The sequence below is a fragment of the Nelumbo nucifera genome, chromosome 1, assembly GCF_055504915.1.
Source record: "Nelumbo nucifera cultivar China Antique chromosome 1, China Antique-T2T, whole genome shotgun sequence".
NCBI classification, from domain to species: domain Eukaryota; kingdom Viridiplantae; phylum Streptophyta; class Magnoliopsida; order Proteales; family Nelumbonaceae; genus Nelumbo; species Nelumbo nucifera.
The window spans coordinates 46,718,943-46,740,353 of NC_142649.1; the positions used below are offsets into that span (position 1 = coordinate 46,718,943).

General features: G+C 36.9%; 1 long non-coding RNA gene across 1 annotated transcript; it reads right to left on the reverse strand.

Moving 5' to 3' along the window:
• Positions 1–16,382: 16,382 nt before the first annotated feature.
• On the reverse strand, positions 16,383–18,652 carry LOC104590255 (uncharacterized). Its single transcript, XR_016081237.1, has 2 exons — positions 18,037–18,652; positions 16,383–17,336 (listed from the first exon to the last, which is right to left on the reverse strand). It is a non-coding gene; the product is annotated as an uncharacterized LOC104590255 (long non-coding RNA).
• Between the last annotated feature and the right edge of the window lie 2,759 nt (positions 18,653–21,411).

Consider the following 21,411-nt stretch of genomic DNA (forward strand, 5'->3'; position numbering starts at 1 on the left):
TGAACCATAAACTGAACCAGATCTGAACCAAAAGGAGTGGGAGAGGATTATACTTGATACGGAGAAATACTATCTCCCAATGGAGGTGTTCACGCCCAAGGAAGGATCCGAAGACTGCTCCCACTGAAGATGGCGCAGTGCAGGATGGAGCAGAATCAGCAACGTTCTTCAAAAGAACTTGACCCTTCATAAGAATCAACTGGACGGCTTGTGAGTACAGCTCCAACCAATCTTTTCCCAAAAGATTGAAATCAAGATCCAATCTTGATTGCTCCCAAGAACTGGAGATCGAACTGAAGGAATGGCAATGGCAGGAAGGTGGCGGCAGAAGAGAATTCGCAGTATGCAGGAAATCTCTCAATCTCTCTTTCTTTAAAGAGAAGAATGCTATTGATGTTGTTGTGTTGTGTTCTTCAAGGCTGTCGCCCCCTTCCCCTTTTATAATCTTAAAGGGATCAGCTCCTAATCAGATTAGGAGTTGCTAATCCAAATCATATTTGGGTTAGAAGTCCCTTAGTGATAAGGGATAATCCTTATCTTATCTGCAGATTAGATCAGCTGTCTCCTAATCTAATTACGAGGTTTCCAGATCCAAATCTCGTTTAGATCTTGGACTCTCTGAGTGGATAGGGTCTAAGCCCAATCCTTTTAGCTGACCCACTTCAGAATTCGCCCCCTTTAGATGACTGATCAAATCAGCCCAGTTCGAAATGGGCTTAAGGCCCATTTAAGGTTATGTACTCAAAAAACCTTCCAAATTGCTGCCCAGTTGGGCTTCCTTGTATGGCGTGGGACCCAAGCATTGATCTACACATCAGCCACATGGGTTCAGCCCAGCCTTTGTTACAAGGCCTGGCCGAATGCACTATTAAAGACAGTGTACCCCCTGAAACCCATCAAATGAGCTCTATGGGCCCAACACTTACACTAAGTGGTCCCTGGGCCAAGCCACCTTGTAACACCCAGGGACTGTAGGCAGATGCAAGATTAGCCCATCAGGCATTATCCTCAATGGTCTTACACTTAACCTCTCAGCCCATAATGATCATACACTACCCGACAAGAGAGGACCTCTCCCTCGACTGCAAGGAACAGTGTTGCACTCTCCACTCATATGGATCCCGGGAATTAAAACCTTCTTGCAAACATTTTAGAAACCATATATATACTTTTATATCTTATATAAAATATATTTTGCAAAACAAATCTCAACGGTTGAAATCGGCTGCCGGCAGTCTTGGTTTCCATTAGTGAGAGTGCATCCCCGATCATTACCTTTGTCCGACAAAGGGGCTGATACTGTCACTATGATCACCCACTCAGATGAATTCTCGGACTGTCCCAACATACCCAGGTTTTGACCCCCGTTAAGGATCTCACTGATTGGTATATCAAAGATAGCCCAATCTGACATCTAGTGCAGTATCATAATCGAGTCTAGGGGTCAGGTGTAACTTTCCAGTTTTGCCCATCAATCTCTAAGGTCCAGGGCAATACTGGAAATCTGGTCCAGTTCATAGATTTAATTAATCCTACACTGTATTTGCCTAGGGTCTCACCCTGGCAGCTGAGACAGGCCACCCCAATCGACTTGGTGGCACCACAGTGTCAGCCTTGTCAGGATAGGCCTCCCCAGACCGACCCACTGGCTGTGAACATTCTAAACTAACACGAGTCTCATTAAGTGTCCAGTTTAAGGGTATTACACAGAAACATACCAAGGGAACATGAATCAAATATGTATCTTTATTTATTTACAATAAACTCATAAAGTACATCATTCTGATTGAAGCTAAGGGCATACGAAACTGTCTAACAGCAGCCCTGTATTTGAGGCTGACAGTGGCAAAAAACACAAATTTGATAAGATTTTAAAAGTAGTTTCGTCCTTTCTTAGTTTTAAGTGGGGGTCTGTTTGGTATTTTAGGTTTTTTAAGCCTGATAGGCTCAAAATCATTGGTCCAGGTGTTTTAATGGGTTTAAGTAAGGATCTGACGTTAGTCACCACCCACTTAAGATCCTAGGTTGGACAGCTGATGTGGTAGTTCAATTGGGTGCGTCAAAAAGGTATCTCTCTAGTTTAACGGTCAAACGGATGAATCTGGTTACAAAATTTGGTGTGTTGGTGTTTTTTGGGTCTCTGAACACAATGGTGAGGTCTGATCGGACAAATGGGGTTAGAAAGGTTGAGATCTGTGACTGAAAAGTTTGGATCAACAAGATTTATTGAAATAGAATCTTTGTTTGAAGAAGGGTCAAACGGGAATTTTGGAATGAAATTTGGTGGGTAGGCATTTTCAAACATGCCGATATGATGGAAGTGATGGATCTTTGATCCGAGGTGTGGATTGACTGATTTAGTTCAGATCATGGTTTTATCTTATGGTATTTCAGTCAACGAGAGTGCCCGAATTTGAATCTTGCTTTTTCAATGGTCAAATGGAGGTGTTTGGTCGTAAAATTTGATGTGCTAGGGTTTTTGGGGTCATTTAACATGGTGGTGGGGTCTGATTGGTCAAATAAGGCTTGGATGATGGAGATCCATGATAAGTGAGCTTATGATCAATAAGATTCGTCAAAATAGAATCAAGGTTTGATGTTAGGTCAAACAAGGGAATTTTGGGATGAAATTTGGTAGGTAGGTATGGATTGGGTTTATGAGGCTGTTGGAAGGGTTCGATCGTGTTAGGCCTGCACAGATTAGTGTCACAGTGTTATATGCGTCGAAATGAGATCTCTGATGGATGATTGGCTAAATCCAGTGATTTAAGGTTGAAAGTTTGCGTGATTGGTTGTTTAAGGATTTTGTTTCATGTAGTGGAGTTTGATCAGGGATCAAGTATGGTGATGTGACATAATCAAGACCATCGGGAGGGTATCATGTAGATTTAACGGTGGATTTATGGACGCTTGGGCTAAACTTTGGTTTCTCTGGGATTTGGTATGTTTTAAAGTGATTGGTGTAGTCCGATCGAACTTCCGGAATGTAAGTGATGGGCCAAAGAAGAGACCAAGCAAAAATCAAGTGCTAACAATTAAATAACAAAATTATGAAATCATCAAATATCAAAAGTCATCATCAAATGTCAAACATCAAACATAAAAAAAGATCAAAATTATCCAATTCATCAAATCATCAAATATCAAATATCAAATATCAAACTCATCTAAGTTTTCAAATAACAAATTCATCAAATATCAAAAAATCAAAATTAAATCATCAAAATATCAAATTAATAAAGAATCACCAAATCATCAAATATCAAAATTATTAAGTTCGAAATTATCAAATCAAATTTATCAAATAACAAACCTCAAAATTATCAAATTAAAGTGATCAATAAAAATTATCAAATTTATCAAATATCAAAAATTAAATTGTCAAACTAAATCAAATCATCCAAGTTACAAAAAATCGAGAATAAGACTCATCAAATATAAAATTACATTAGATGGCAAAATTCAAAATCAGATTTTCCAATGTCACAAGTATTCAAATTGTCAAATTCAAAATTATTAAATCCAGTCAATAAAGATAAAATTATAAAAAAAAAAACAATAAAGAAACAAATGAACCAATGGCTTATTTTGGGATGACACCACTATATTGTTTACGTGATGGTTGCATTTGCTTGCTAAGGCTTGGGATGGTACCACACCTTCCAAGCAACGGTATTGCATTATATCAACTTCAACCTTGACCGAAATTCTAGTAGCAAAATTTCCTCCCCTAACATCTTGTCCCTTACAAAAACCTCTAGGTGCTTCCTTTTTCTTTGTTGTTCAACAGCTCACTACCTCCGACAAAGAGGGGCAGTTGTTAGCACCTGATTTTTGCCAAGTCCCTTCTTTGACCAATTCCCTACATTCCGAATGCCCGATCGGACCACGCTAGTCACTTTAAAACAAGCCAAAATCCTAAGAAACCAAATTTTAGCCCAAATGCCCATAAATCCACTATTAAATCTACATGATTCCCTTTCTATGGTCTTGATTATGCCACATCACTGTACTTGATCCCTGATCAAACTTCATCACATGAAACAAAATCCTTAAATGACCAATTACACAAAATTTTAACCCTAAATTCCTGGATCTAGCCAATCATCCATTAGAGGTTCCATTTCAACACATATAACACTACGACACTCCTTGAACCTAAAACCCGTGATCTGCACATACCTAACACGATCAAACCCTTCCAACAACCTCATAAGCTCAATCCATACCTATCCACCAAATTTTATGTCAAAATTCCCTTTTTTGATCCAACATCAAGCCTTAATTCTGTTTTGATGAATCTTATTAATCAAAAGCTCACCCATCATGAATCTCCATCATCCAAGCCTTATTTGACCAATAAGACCCTACCACCATGTTTAGAGACCCAAAGAACCCCATAACATCAAATTTCATGACCAAACACCTCCATTTAATCGTTAAAAAAGTAAGATTCCATTTCGGGCCCTTTCATTGATTGGAAAATCATAACCAGTCAATCTACACCTCTGATAAAAAATCCATCACTTCCATCAGATTTAGGATGATAAAAAATGCTTACCCACCAAATTTCATCCCAAAATTCTCTCTTTTGACCCTTCATCAAACAAAGATTCTATTTCAGTAAATCTTATTGATCCGAACTTGTCAGCCATAGATCTTAATAATCCCGACTCTATTTGTCCGGTCAGACCTCACTGCTATGTTCAGAGGCCCAAAAAACCCTAGCACGCCAAATTTCATAACCAGATTCATTCATTTGACTGTTAAATTGAAGAGATACCATTTTAACGCACCAGATTGAACTGCCACATCAGCTGTCCAACCTAGGATCTTAATAGGGTGGGGACTGACGTAAGATCCTTACTCGACCCCATTAAAACACCTGCGCCAATGAATTTGAGCCAAATAGGCTTAAAAAGCTCAAAATACCATACAGACCCCACTTAACTAAGAAAGGACAAAACCCTATTTAAAAGTTCATCAAATTTATGTTTTTTTCCACTGTCAACCCCAAATACGGGGCTGCAACATTTGGCATGCCCCAATCCCTCATTTGATGCATGAAATCCATAAGAAGCCTTCCAAACTCGAGAAAATTTGTTGCACAAAGAAGGAATGGTCAACCATAGGCCCTTCTTTCTCAAAATCTTTGCCTATTTTTTTAGTGAAAGAGCTCTACTAAATCACAGACACTGTAGCTGGATGAATTTTCAAACCCATCTCCCTCCCTTTTTTTAATAAATAGAAGCCTAGCTCGAGCTTGAGAGGAAGGGGGGAAATTTCCCAGCTTCTTTGATACACCCATTCTGCTTGAAATTTTAAAATCCTTGAACCAAGCTTAAGCCTCATCCCCTGCCTCCCAAACTTAACACCAGAAACGCTCAGCCCAGCTCTGTACCTTGCTCAAGTTTCATTTGAAGTCCTTTCAGGTGCAGGAAAGTTTGTTTCAAGGTCTTAGACGAGAGGTAAGCCTCTCATTCCACCATTTCTCTTCTTCCAGTTTAGCTTTAAATTGCTTAAAGTCCTAAAATCCTGTGAAACTTGCATTCCTAGCTTTTTCCAGATTGAGAACAAGAGGTAGAAAGGTGAGGGTCCTAGGGAAACTAGTACCTAAGACCTGATAACATCACCTTAAATCAATTCTGGACGAAGTTAGGAGCATTTTCGCCAAATTTCAGGGGCTTTGAGCAATCTTGTTTATTCGTGCTTCATTGGAATTCAAGCCTGAATTACTCTTGTAGTGAGCTGTTATAGCATCATGGAGAGAAGGGTGCCTAACACCTTCCCTCTCCCAATCTTTGGAACCCAAAACCTTTTGGCTCAGTGCCTTTCCTATGAAGGATGGAGTCACTATCAATGAGCTACAAATAAACTTTCTAGTCTGAAAATGAGGCCCATTTCCTCTAAAAAATGGGTGGAGACTCCATCTCTTTGAGCCGGCCATGGGTTGAGACTCCATTTTTTTGCTATGCATGGAGCCAACTGTTTTAGTTGCATAGTTCCACCATTTTTTGTGAAGGATCATATCCACTCATCTTATGAGCTTTCCCTTTGGCCTCTGTCAGAAAAGGTTCATTGCCATTTTAGGTTAAACCTTTCTGTCCAGTATGCGCTGACCTGTCATATTCGTGGACCCCAAGGTACCTTGAGAGAGTCTTCCATTTTAGGAAAGGCCCCTTCCACATCGGTCTATGATGCCCCTATCATCTTATGAAGCAATCAAACAGACTAAATCAGCAAATGGATAGCCCAATTTTATGGTGCATCTCCTCATTACTAACACAACCCATCTTCATGTTAATGAAGAAAAGCCTTTGGAGAATTTATCATATGAATTTCCCTATCACATGCACTTATATATCTGGAGGGAACAAGTTGAAACATCCCTAGATCTGATTAAGGTCAAACCAAAGTGGCTCCCACTGACTTTCTTAAAGTTAGATTCAAATGGGCCCAAAATGGCTAGGGTTCCGTATGGTTCCTCTTGGGGAGGAAGTTGATCTGGGGCCCATTGAGAAGGGAGATCATCTAATGATCTTATGGGCATCATGGCAATGATGTGCATTCAGCCATGATGTACATAGAGAGCCACTATCGATTAAACAAGGGCCAAGTGCTTATGGCCCATGTACGAAGCACATCACACAACACATACATCAACATGCATGAAATTGATCCAATCAATCACATAAACTATCAAACCCTAATTAATTAAAGTTAATACATCATCATCCCATTAAGGCCCATAGTATTACCAAGGTATATGGGCTAAACTACAAAAAGCAGTTCGTTCCAAATAGTTGTAATGTTGAAATAGGGTTGATTTTGCTTTAACTTGGCAAAATAGGGTTTCACAGGGGTGGGCCGAATTGCATCATGTGTTGGGCCATCAGACCCCTGGCCCATAACCAAATTTGGGTCACCTGAAACATGACCCATGGGGCTAAGAGCAGACTGCATCGAACCATAGGTTCAGTCCAAACAATTTGAACCAAACTAGGTCAAATTCGGCCTAGGGTTTGGTGCCCAAAACAATTTACAATTTTCAAGAATATGATCTGAAAAATAATTACAACCGAAAAAGACAATCAAGATCAACAAGAAATTAATTAGGGGGCTATAGTGTGATGAACTTGGACAATCTGCAAACCTACAAGAAACAAATTAATCGCAGATAGAAGAATTGATTTTTGTAAATCGCAGATTTTAGATCTTGTATCTGTGAAATTTCTTCTTCTCCTTCGTGCGAACCAGCACTTCTTCCAATGTAAAAAAATAGAAAACCCTAATTTTCTTTTAATTGTATTAGATCAAATCCTATACATTTTGTCTAGAAAATAAAAAAAAAAAATATTTACAAACCAAAATAATAGAAGAAAGAATGCAGAGTGCACAAATCTTGGTGCCAAAAATATTTTAATCTCCATCACACGTACATCCCAAAATTCAAGAAACAACTACAAAACTATTCTACAGTTATAACCGAATAATAAAGAAATATTTTTCAGATCATACGCCAAAAAATTTGAGAACCGAATTCATAGAAAACTGTAAGTTTGCGCAAATTGGGTAGAACAGTTTCTGCCCATTTGCGTAGGTTCAGATCTGGTCTAAATTTGGTTCAAGACTTCAACCTGGCTTTGATGCCACTAAAAAGAAGGGAGATCCATCATATGGATGGCCGAATCCTATTCCATGCAGTGCAGCTGGGCAAAATTTCAAAAATTTCTTTCTCCCTTCCGGGAATCCTATTCCCTGATTTAGAAAAACTGCATTTTTCAAGGTTCGTTCTTTAAACAAACCAAACCAAATCTGAAACCAAAGATTAGGGAGAGAAATACTTGATATGGAATCCACACAAGTAGCTTCCAGTGTAGGTGTTTACGCCCAAAGAGGGTACCAATACCTGCCTCCACTGAAGATGGCGCAACTTAGGGTGAAACAGGATCAACAATGCAATCTTTCAGCAAGAATTGCAATCCTTCAGCAAGGATCATGCTAAGGAGGTGAGCACGACTTCAAGATTGATTCTTCTAGCAAGAAACAATATCAAGATCTGATCTTGATCACTCCAAGAACTGGAGATCGAACAGGGTAGGGCGGGAAGAACAGAGGGAGAAAAGAACTGCAAAAAAGAATTCATCTTACTGAAGAATCCGCCCCCTTATTTATAACCTTTTTAGGATCAGCTTCCTAATCTAATTAGGACAAGGTTCCTTGATCAATATCTGTACTTGGATCTGGACTCTTAAGTGGATAAGACTTATCTTATCCTCCTATTGATCCTAATCAGATTAAAAACCAAATCCCTCTTTTAATTAATCAAATTAAACCTAGTTCGAAATGGGCTTTAGGCCCATTAAGTCATCAGGCTCACTTCCTTTTAATTGCTTGCTAGCTTGACTCTCTCTGTATGTGTGGGACCCTAACATTGATCTTAACAAAAGCCATATAGGTTCAGCCTAGCCTTTGTTACAAGGCCTAGCCAAATAAACCCCTAAGCCCATCAATATGAGCTCTTAATAGGCCCAACATTTACACTAAATGATCATTGGGTCCAGCCACCTTATGAAAGCCCAAGGAATATGAACTTAAGTGAGATTAACCCATCAGTTAAAACCCTAAATGGTCTTACACTTAACTTCTCAGCCCATAATAATTAAACATTGCCTGACTAGAGAGGACCTCTCCCTCGGCTTCAAGGTACAATGTTGCACTCTCTACTCAAGATGGATCTCGGGAATTAAAACCTTTGCAAACCTTTTCATAAAGCATAAACCTCCCTAGGGCATAACTGGAAAATGGTCCGATTCAGGGTTTCAAACAAACCCATACTACATGTGCTTCAGGTCTCACCCTGGCAACTGAGACAAGCCACCCGAACTGACTTTACAGCACATTAGTGTCAGCCTTGGCAGGATAAACCTCCCCAGGTTTATCCAATGGCTGTGAAGATTCTAAACTAACACGAGTCTCATAAGTGTCCAATTTAAGGGTATTACACAAAAACACACCATATATAACATGAATCAATTACGTACTATTATTTAGTTACAATAAATGTTAAAAGTACATCAATCTGATTGGACCTAAGGGCATACACTGTCTAACATGTCTTAGAGTATCACTATTGTTTCTAATAATTAACATCATCATTAAATGCTAATAGAAAAAATGAAATGTCAAAGTTTCCCTCCAGTGTTCCTCAAATTTTTAAAATAAAATCCATTTGATGAAAAAGTTCAAGAATGGGAAGTAGATTGATACCTTGTCTCCGTCTCTGCCTCTGCCTCCATCTCCGTTTTTCTTCTTTGCCTCCATCTCTATTTTCCATTGGACACGTTCACATTTGCTGTCTCTTCAATCTACATTGTCCATTGCTAATAAATCTGAGAGACCATCTCTTCAACTATCCATTGCTTGTGTTGGGTAATGGTGGGGTCCATTTGTGCAACACCCCTAGCAAGTCTTGATTTTGCTCCCTTGCAAGCTGGTAGAGCAATTGGAAATATTGGTGGTGGCGGGAGGGTTAGTATCTCCATGTTATTTTCTGATGAAGGAGAGATGTAGGAGGCCGGAATTTGTAGAATAATAAAGGGAGAAAAGATGATGCCCATGAACCAAAGAGAAAGAGAGAGAGAGAGAGAGAGAGAGAGAAAGAGAGAGAGAAATCACCTACGACACTTCAACTTTCAGTAGTGGTGGTGATCTTCTCTATTGGATTTTAATCTCATCAGAGAGTAAATCCAATGGGTTTGATTGGACAATTACACAAGAAATTACACCTGCACACTTGTTTTGAAAAATAGCTTTTTCTCTTACAAAACCAGTTTTGAACTTGTTCCACATTGGAAAATTACAAGTTTTGTTTGGAGTTTTTTAATAGGAGCTGATTTACACTCCTTAGAAAGAGTAGAGGAGAGTATGGAGGCTTGCTATCGTGCAGCGCACGCGTGTATGTGGTGCAATGAGGCACTTTAAAGGCGCACTTTGCTCGCATCTGCATGGCTTACGAAGGGCGGTTTTGTCCTTTTGGTGCGATGCTGACCATTGATGTGATCAACAGTCACGATTCGATCGAGTGTGATCAAGAGGCACAATTCAAAGTTAACAGTCATTAACTCTTAACTACCTTTTAATCAGTCACAGTGTTTGAAATTGTGACTGTTCAATGTGCCTTTCTTTGAACTAGCACCTACCTTTTCTTCATAACTCTTCAGAAACTATTTAAGGAGTACGAATCAGGCTTTTCACATACAACATTTTCGAAAATCACTTTCTCTCTCTCTCTCTCTCTCTCTCTCAATCTGGTATGCTATAGTCTCGTAGAAGGTTTCTTCGGAGACTCTTCAACTTTGTTGGTTGCAGATTCATGCACAAGGCTCTGTTGTATCCTTGGAATGGATTTGCCTGTAACCCAACAGGAAACTCAGTGAAACTGAGTGGGGAAAAATAATGTTCTAAAGATAATGTCTTCAGACGCACCTCAGAGCTTCTCCTCCAAGTTTCAATGACCCCATTTTCCCAACGTTCTCTCTCTCTCTCTCTAATTCTTTCACATTTTCATCACTCTCTTCCATTCCTTTTTTCTCCCTATCTTCCATCTCCATTGTTTCCCTCTCTTTTCCATCAAGACAGAACTGAATTTGCTGAATCTATTGTTCACCAACCCTTACCTCTAGATATACCGAGCAATGACAGTTCTCTCTCTCCCCCTATATTTTACTCTTCCTCATCACATTAGACTCAAGGAAAATGTAGTCGTTGTGACACACCTTCCCACACCATTGCCTTTGACCTATAACACACCTACAGGTGATGGCACAAAAGTAGAAGTAGAACTTAGAGCTTGCACCTTGTTGCAAGCGTTGGAAGTGATGACACAAAAGTAGAAGTAGAACTTAGAGCTTGCGCCTTGTTGCCAGCACTGATGGTGTCGTTGATGCTACAATAATTGGGAAGCTCAAGGCTTGTGTGACGTTGCTAACAAAAGCTTTCAAAGAGGGGCTCTTGTAGAAATTGTAGAGGTGGAGTCGGAGTTGGAGACAGAGATAGAGATGGAGACAAAAACAGAATTGGAATCAGAGACGAAGATGAAGTCGGAATTAGAGATGGAGATGGAAAATGGAGTAGAACCATAAAAGGGTATTTTAAGAATTTTAGAAAATATATTAGTCACGTGATGTTACATGTGAACAGAGGGTGACAGAAAGTGTACAAGGGAGGTTTTAGACAATTGTCAGAAAAATTGAGGGTACTTTAAGACAATATGTAAAAAGTAAGGGTAGAGTTAGTCAATTAGTTAAAGGGTAGTTTAAGAATTTTTTCTTAATAAAAATGCCTAAAATTTAATAATTAATTAAAAATATTATTATAATTATATATATTATTTTAATATTGTCATTATAAAATTTAATAATTAATTGTAATATTTAATAATTATAGATATTTTTTAATTCTTAACAATAATAAAAAAAATCTTACATTACTAAAAATTTTAAACAGTAATAAGCCTACCATAATATCATAACTTCAATAACAATTTGCTAAATAAATTTAAATTTAATAAAAGTAATTGCTAATTTAAAATCAGTTTTAAAATAATGAAAAATAAACAAAACAAAGCGGGTTCAGTATGGATTGGCCTTCACCCTACCCACGCCCCTCTTTTTTCCACGCCATTGGGCTCATAGCTAAGGGTGGCAACGAGTCGAGCTTTTCACGAGCTGCTCGAGCTTGGCTCGTAAAAAGCTTGGCTCCGCTCGGTTTCAACCGAGCTCGAGCTCAATTTATTGGCTCGATTGTTAAACGAGTCGAGCTTGAGCCTACTAGAGCTCGGCTCATGAGCCTTACGAGTCGGCTCGAATATATATATATATATATATATAGAAAGTAATATATAATAAAAATATTATAATTATTAATTATTATAATTCCTAATTTTTTAAATATCAAATAAAAAATATTTTTATATATAATTTTTTATTTTTTATAAAATATTTTTTCTCAAAATCGAGTTCGAGCCTTGTAGAACAGTCTCGAGCTGAGCTCGAGCCTGGTAGTATTCGGCTAGGCTCGGCTCGAATCCACCCCTACTCGTAGCCTTTGGACATGTCACTTGCCTCCCATTTCACCATCGTAACAAAGGCAAAAACTTCCAAAAAATTAAATTTAAGGGAAATGGAAACTTCCCAAAAGAGTTTCCTTCTTCCATCTCTTTCCTTCCCAAATTTAATTTCTTGCCATCGTTTCCTATTTCATCCTTCATGTTCTTTCCATTCTTATTATTATGGGTAAATTACAAATAGGTGCCCTGTACTTTGGGGTAGTGATAGATAGGTACCTTGAAGTTTCAATTACAACATTTGAGTACCCTAAACTCTCAAATATAGACACTTAGGTCCATCCGTTAATATTCCATTAGTTAAAAATTACATAATACCAAAAATACCCTTCTCATTGTATTTCTAAGATCATTCTCAGGTAACATAATGTCTCCCTACAATGACATTTTCATATGGACAGCAAATAACAAATTCAAAATTTCCAATGATAGCATTATCTGATGATGATTTTACTCCATATAATGATCCAAAAAATATATGAGAAGGGTATTTTTGACATTATGTAATGTTTAATTGACGGAATACTAATGGATGGACTCAAATATCTATTTTTAAGAGTTTAGGGTACTAAAATGTCTCAATTGAAAGTCCAGGGTACTTATTTGTCACTATGCCAAAAGTATAGGGCACCTATCTGTCATTTACCCTATTATTATTTATTGGGTTTGACTATGATATGGAAAAGATATGATATCCAAAAAACATCTGATTAATCAACTGGAGTCATAAAGCGTAGTAGGGAATATTATTTATCAAAATTTATGAATGGGTTTTGATTGGTCAAAATTATTTTATATATATATATATATAATATTAATGAAATTCGGTTTTAATTAAAATAACCTAAAATCGAACAAAAAAAATCCCGTTTTGGTTATATCAGGCTTTTAATAATTCGGTTTGAGTTTGGTTTTTAAAATTTCGGAATGCTCACCCCTACTCATGCATGTGAGTATCATACTAAGGAGAAACTGTTAGGGTCGTACACCGATCTCTCCAACTTGCCACATAGGAACCAATATGGTTTGGGCCCACCCGATGTCTTAGGCCACATTATAAGCAACACGAAACACCACTATTATGCTTCTGTCTCAAATTGGGAAAGAAGATGACTTCCCCATTGGTTTTAATTAAAAAACTTAGGCAAATTTAAATGGGGAGAGTTAAGGGTATTTTGTGTAATTTTAAGAAATTTGGGGGTAAGTTGAAATTAATTTGTAAGAGCCAAATTACTTTTTAAGTGGGACCCACCTGGTATTTTCCTCTTGAAATTAAGTTAAAAGAACCAAATTATTTTTTGTTATAGTAATAATTTATTGTTACTTATTTATTAAATAAAAATAATAAATAAGTAAAATTAAAATTATAAATAATTATGGAAATTATTAATAAATACTAAATGTAAATTATTGATAACAAAATTCCCCAATAATTTTCCAATTTAATAATTCCAAAAAACAATGTAAATGAAAATATAAATAATTAATTATTAATTACCAAATTAACTTTCATAATCAATAATTTTCTGAAATTACCAAAAAAATACTGAAATTTTATAAAAATTAATTTTTTGAAAATTTCAAATTAAGCAATTTTCTGAAAATTATTGAAATTTATATGTAATAATTATAAATTTCAAATAATAATATTTAATTTATTTCATATAGTGATAATAATTGAATATTTAAATATTGAAAATATTTAGTAAATATCAAGAATTATTATTGTTTTCATTAATTATTTATTGGTCAATAATTATTCATATGAACAATTAATAATTCTTGAAATTGGTAATTATTACATATAAATTTCAATAATTATTTATGAATAATTAATTAGTGAAAATCTTAATATAAATTGATATTTTAATTATTCTAATAAAATAATTTTGTGAAAATGCTGAAATTTTCAAGTAATAACTGTCAATTTTAATTATTGAAAGTTTTCAGTAAATATTAGTAATTACTAATTATTAATATTTTCATTAATTATTTATTTTTCAATAATTATTGATATGAATAAATTAATTTTCAAAGTTATGCATTTATGAATAATTAATTACTGAAAATATACTAATTTTCAATAAATTGAAAATTTTCAAAATTAAAGTTTACTATATTAAACTACAAAAAAAAACATCAAAATTAATTTATGGAATTACAAAATTGAAATTTCCTAACAATTATCAAAAACCAACATAAATTACTATTAATTATCTAAATTTTTAATAATTACCAAATGTAAATTATCATTATTAAAATTCTCCAATAATGTTCAAATTTAATAATTACCTAAAGCCAATGTAAATTACCAAAATAATGGAAATCATTAAAATTTTCACTCTAAGTTAATAAATTAATAATTATTGATCATTACTAATTACCAAAATTACTTAACAATGCTTTTGCCAATAATTATTAAATAGTACATTAACATTATTGTATTACATAAATGTTACATCAACAATAATTTAATAATTATTTGTTAATTAGTATTATTTAATAGTAATTTAAGATTAATTAGTTAAAAGTAATTACATTAATTTTCCAATAATAATTTATTGACTTATTTTGGTAATTTATTCAAATTTCCAAAATAAGGTTGTATTTGGATTGGTAATTGGTTCCATGGGTTTTAGTCATATCTGGGATGGATCCAACCCAAGAACCCTTTCTTCTTAACTCGTTATCAGCTACAGTGTTTGCTTAAACACGTCGGTGAGTGTTGCTTAAAAAAGTCGATGATCAGTGAAGAGTAACTGGATTCCAGAAGGAAAACTGAATCGTCTACTCTATTTGCAACAACCAATATAGAATAGAATGAAAAAATGAAAAAAAAAAAAAAAAACTACCCGTAAACTGACGAGTGGTGAAGATTAACGTGTGATTAACATGAAACAAGCCTTACCTACTTTAACTGATGTAAGTAACGTCTCTTTAAGCCTTAAATGATACTAATCCTGAGGAAGAGGAAGTTTGTTTGGGAGAGGGAATTGGGAATTGGGTTAGACTATGATATGGAAAAGATATGATATACAAAAGGCAACTGACCAATAAAATGGAATCATAAGCGTGGTAGCAAATAACGTGTTATTTATCAAAATTCATGGATGGGTTTTGATTGGTCAAAACTCTTTTCATACCACATCTTTCCCGCATTATAGATTTTCCTATAATTTGGTAAATTATTTTGATTTATCATGGTTAACTGAATTTTCAAACCTAAAAATCAAGACCAGAATTTTTATTTTGGTTTTAACGGAGCAGTGTTCACCCCTATGCACAAGTTGTAATCCCGTTGTCCTCTGCTCTTTGGAGTCTCATTTGACCAATCAAGAGAAAAAAGCACTTATACCTGGTTCAAATTTTCATCTATTTGCTCGTAATTATGATTCACACTCTTATTTGATACAAAATTTGTACTTTTTTATTTTATTTGCACTCACTAGCAGTATAAATTTTACATCTCAAAAAATGATGCAAAATTTGCACCATCATCCTCCTATCTCAACTCTCTCTAGATAAAGTGAAGACCACATCATTTTGCTTCCCATCTCTCCCAAACATATAAGACTCCCCCTACCTCATTTCTTATAAGGTGGGATCACACCATTTTACATTTTTAGTTTTTACAAACAAACAAGACAAGGTCACTAACAGGGTAAATTTTACATCTAAAAAAGATAATGCAAAATTTGCACCACCTTCCACTTCATCTCTCTAAAGTAGTGAGTACATCATTTGCTTTCTATCACACTCCCAAATAAATAATTCTCCTCCTATACCTCTATTCTCTTGCATATAATACGGGACAAACAAAAGTAAATCAGAATTTATATTCGGCCCATTTGTGTTCCATTCATTACACCTCTGCAAATAAAATTTGCACTACAATCAAATGCAGCCAAAAGTAAACTCCAGTCTTTGGTAGAATATAAGACTGTCAATGACAATGAGTTAATGAGGAATGCTAGCGGTAAGCGGTAGCAAGCAGATTATTTGAACGGAATTTTATTCAGACTCAGAAGATTAGTTGAACCGAAATGAATGAAGTTTGTGATTCGTAATTACTTGTATTTGAGGAGTGGAGGGCCGCACAGACACGAATTATGTGCAAACTACTTTGCTTTCATATCCTGCACCGTCCCACCCAGCGGAATCTTTATATCCAAGTAAATATAAATTCCGTAGTTTGTTGACCTGCTTCGGAACGGAATTTTATTCTTTGTTTCAGCAGATTAGTTGAACCGAATTAAATGAAGTTTGTGATTCGTAATTACTTGCATTTGGGGAGTGGAGGGCCGCACAGACACGAATTATGTGCAAACAACTTTGCTTTCATATCCTTCACCCTCCCACCCAAAGGAATCTTTCCACACAAACGATTATAACTCACATCCAAGTATAATACAAATTCCGTAGTTCGGTGACCTGCTTCGGAATGCTCCCTCGAATTTTGTTGTGTGACAAATCCAGTTGCTTCAATGTCTTTGCCAATCTCAACTTAGACAGATCGAATTCCAATAAATTTCTTGACAGGTTTACCCAGACAACCGATCGTCGCGATCCGTTCTCCGTGAATATCATCGACCCATCTCCGACGAGTTTGTTATTGGAAAGATTAACAAACACGAAGTTGAATCTACTTAGTGACTTGGGGATTTTACCAGAAAGACGGTTGTATGAAAGATCCAAGACAGAGAAGTTGCTGCTGATTTTCCCAAACAAGTCCGGTATGCTTCCGTGAAGTTTATTGTGCTCGAGTTCAAGAGATCTCAGTGTGGTAATGCCACCGAGGGTTGCCGGAATTTCGCCTGAGAGCTCATTGTCGTGCAAATTGAGTCCTTCAAGGTTTTTGAGCTGGACTAGGAATTCTGGGATGGGCCCGGAGAGATTGGTGTATCTAATAGACAGCGATCTAAGGTTCTGAAGTTTGGTGAAGGAGGAAGGAATGGAGCCGGTGAGGTTATAGACCTGGGACATCTCTAGGGTATCGAGGTAAGTTAGGTCAGCGATGGCAGCCGGTATTTCGCAGGATATGGTGGTGTTGTAGATGTAAAGACCAATAACACGGTTGGTTTTGTAGTCGCAAAAGACGGATTTCCAGCTTTCTCAGCAGTCAGAGGTGGGATCCCAACTGGCAAAGTCCACATTGCTGCTGAAGGATTTCTTGATTGTGAGTAGGACGTTCTTGTCATGAGGGTTGCATCTGTGAGGGGCGGAGAGAAGATGAGATGAGAAGGAGAGTGATAAGAAGAAGAAATGGTGAAGGTGAAGTATAACTACTGCTACTGTAAAAGACCATTTCTTCTTACAACTTGTATTGAATATCAGCAAGTTACGTTGGAGGAAAAAAATATGGAGAGATGAGTCTCCATAGCTGAGGACTGTTGAATTTATAGGGATTGAGCCGTGGAATTCCTTGGGTTCTTCAGCCTGATTGATCTCCGATTAACAATCCTTGCAATCTATATATCTATATCTATATATATATATATTACTAAAAGGAGGTAATGTGCCAAGCTGGCACTTTCGTGGTTTCTTCTTGGAATTTATCTTTTTTTCTCCATTTTCTTATTTTTTATTTTGTTTTGTTTTAAAAATATATAAAAATAATCATTATATATTTTGATTAGATTCATAAAGTTGTACGTTATTATAGAAAGATTTTTGGGTTTTCCAAAGGTTCAAAGGTTTATGTAATTTTTATATTTAAAAATAACATTTAGAAGGTGAGAGAATAAAAATATAACATTATAAACTAAAGGTAAATTTCTTGAACTATCCTTTTGGTTTAATTAATTGATTAAGCATACTCTTATTGTTTGACTATTATCTAAAAGTATTCTTACTGTTTCTAACAATTGATTAGCTCTACCCTTAACATAAAAATACAATTTTACCCTTACCTCTTCTTCCTTTCAACAGGAACAAACCAAGCTAGTTCGGTCCTTAACCGGCGAAGTTACCCCCCTCCACCTCTGTTTCTCTCCTTCTTCCCCTTCGTTCTCTCTCCAGCCCAGGGCACAAGTTGTCGGAGTGATGGCAATACCACAGAGGACCGATAATCTCCTAGCAACGTGGCTCTTCGGTGACTGTCCAAGCAACGTCTAACTATCGGAGGTCTTTCTGGGTGAAGCTCTGATCAAATGCCACGCCCCTACCAGATTCGGTGGACGGGTTTCTGAAGATGGGAGAAATTCTTCAGGGGAAGCCGTCACTGTTGACGAAGGTTTCTAGCACCGATTTCGTCTAGTTGCTTTGGCAGAATGGCTTCTACAACCGATTCCGTCCAGCTACTTTGGCAGGATGGTTTCTAGCACTAAATCCACCGGCCCTTGGATTCTGATGTTGTCCCGTTCTCATCGAGCAATTTCCCTTGGATTCTTAGGCCCCAATGCAGTGTCTGTATCTTTGTTTCCAGATACAAGCACTGCATTCCTTTTAAAAACAGTTATCCGGCGATCCCTCTCCCTATCGGTGAAACCGGCTCTGCCACAATATCCCACATCTGCTACACCAAGTTCTTTTTTTTCTTCTTTCTTTAACCAATCTCTCTCTCTGTTGCGTACGTGGAATCATTCAACTAGAAAAAAAATGAAGTAGTAGTCAAATCCGTGCGGGAGCAAAACTAAAACAGAACCTGCAGCTGTCGCTGAACTCAATGCCAGCACTCAATGCTGGCAGTGGCGCCCGACAATGCTCTTCTTTTCCTTTAGACCCACCACCCATTTCATTGTCTTCGTTGCTCGAACTCGTTTTGTCTCCACTGAAAACCTGCAGCTATCGCAGAACAGTCCATGTCTACTCGGATCTTGTGGTGTAAAGTTTTATTTTGAAAGTTAAAAAAAAATGATGGGTAAAAGAGTTCTTTTAATTCTTCTATAGATATTAACGATAAGGAAGATTTAGTCAAAGTAAAAATATTTTAAAAGAATATTGAAACAGTAGGGATATAGTTAATCAATTTTCTAAACCTGAAGATAATTTAAGAAATTTGTCCTAAAGTAAAATATAAGCATAAAAATGTAAAATATTAATATAATAAGTCAAATAATAATGAATAGGTTAGGGTAAAATACAGAAATAAAAATATTAACTTAAAATTTCACTAAGCTTTCACTTAAATCGAGTTCTGTTTTCAACGAGACACACTTCCCATGAACAAATTCACATATAACTATTTTAAAACGGTCCCATTAAGACCTGTATGCTACATGGTTATGATTTTAACTGTGTATAATAATAATAATAATAATAATAATAATACTAATAAATTATAAAATGATAAAATAACTTAAATAATAGTAATAAATATATTAATAATAAAAATATTAATTCAAGTTCTAATAATAATAATTTATTTTAAATAATAAATTGACTTTGTTCTGGCCATTCTTACTATAGTTTATTTTAAATTTTGACAAAATGATTGATTATTTTTTTGTGATTCGCTAGTAAATAATTAAAAAGCAAAGCAATACGAGGTGATGACGGGACATTGGCTCTGATAAAATCACAAAGCACAGATTGCTGAGCTGCTGTGCTCTCGGGATCGCAAACCGTGAAAGAATAAATTAAATAAAGTTTGGAATTGATTTTCAATCCTTGTCGTGATTGAATGGATTCTGCTGTAAACCCATAGCTCCAAACTATCTTTTTATGGCTAGAAATTAAACAGTCTTCTTGTGAAGTCAAAGGAGAGCAAGAAATCACATTAAGGAGTATCCATCTTCAATTAATCAGAAGATAAGGAATTATAGTTAAATCTGATTGAAATTCCAGTTGGCAATAACCGGATCGGTTCAGACTTTTATTTTTAAACCCTCTATTCAAGGTGGAGGAGCCAGCCACCTTAATATTTTATTAAGATAAACACAACCAAAGACTAATAGAGGGGAGGCCATATCCCTCCTTGACCCAAAACCCGAAATACATGCAACTCTCTCTCAAACAAAACCCGATTTTCTATTCACATAGCGTTCCTCAAACTAGAGCTACAAATGGATGGAATCGAATTCAGTAACGGGTATATTCGATTAAAAATTTGATAAAATTTTCAAAGGATTAATTTGAATCTGATGAAGGGTGATTTGGCCCGATCTAATAAAAAGGAGATACATGGACATGATCTGACCAAGAGATGACAGCTCAGCCCGACATGTCTAGTTCACAACAGTTGAGCTCGGACTCCCAATCAGTTCGGCATTAAGTCACCTCGGGACAACGCCACTTCGGTCCCAAGGCACTTCGTCATTTAGTCCAGTTCGAAACTAAAAAGTATCAGCTCGGAGATACCGATCCAGATCACTATGTGGCAACCCCAAAAATCTCTCCAACAGACCTCGAACCTCGCGGGATCACGCCGCATAATGGCAAGCCTTATCTCCTCCTCGCCTGGTTCGGGAGGAATTGATAAGCCTTATCATTTAGTAACATTATCCTCTAATTAAAGTGGAAATGGATCCCATCGTGACGAAGATCCTGGAACCGATCCGCAAAACCCGCGAGGACTCAGCTATATAAAGGCTCCAACCCCGAGGGCATAAGGTACGCGTGATTTCTCTGCTCTCTAGCTCTCTACATTCTCAAAGCTATCTCAGCTCGCAACAGCCTACTAACTTAAGCATCGGAGCGACCTCGCTGGGCTAACCACCCCGGGTTCTCTTATCTTATTTTGCAGATCCACCTAGCTCGCCGTCCGACTAGAAGCCAGATCATCCTCCACTAGGGAGTAGTCAGATTGTGCTACATCAATTGGCGCTGTCTGTGGTAATCGCTACAAAAAGCCTTCTCCACACTCAACAACTCATCTGAGTTCAATGACATCCTCCAGTCATGCCGGACAGAGCGCTAAAATGAACATCTCTAGGGGGCAACCTCAACTTCTGTCTGTCTACATCGATCAGTTCACCATACCGCTCACTGTGGCTAGGGTTCCAACGCTGACCATGCCACAATCTTCTATGCAAGTAAACGCTCCACTCCCTCCTGTAGTTGGCGCAACCTTCGCTAAACCATATGTGGTTCCCCCGGAGTCAGGCAATCCCAGTTCGACGACCTGGTACACTGCGTGCGGGCCATTCAGGCTGAAATGCAACATGTCCAACAATTCCAGCAATACTAGCAACAAGTCTTCTACCAGTTCTACCAGCAGCAGGTCCCTCCACTACAGCAAAGCCAGCAGCCGGTTCCACCCCGCCGTCCAGCAATTCAGCAGAACTGGCCTCGTGTACAAAACACTCAATCTCCCTACCGAGGCGAGGAGACTTCCCAGGTTCCAC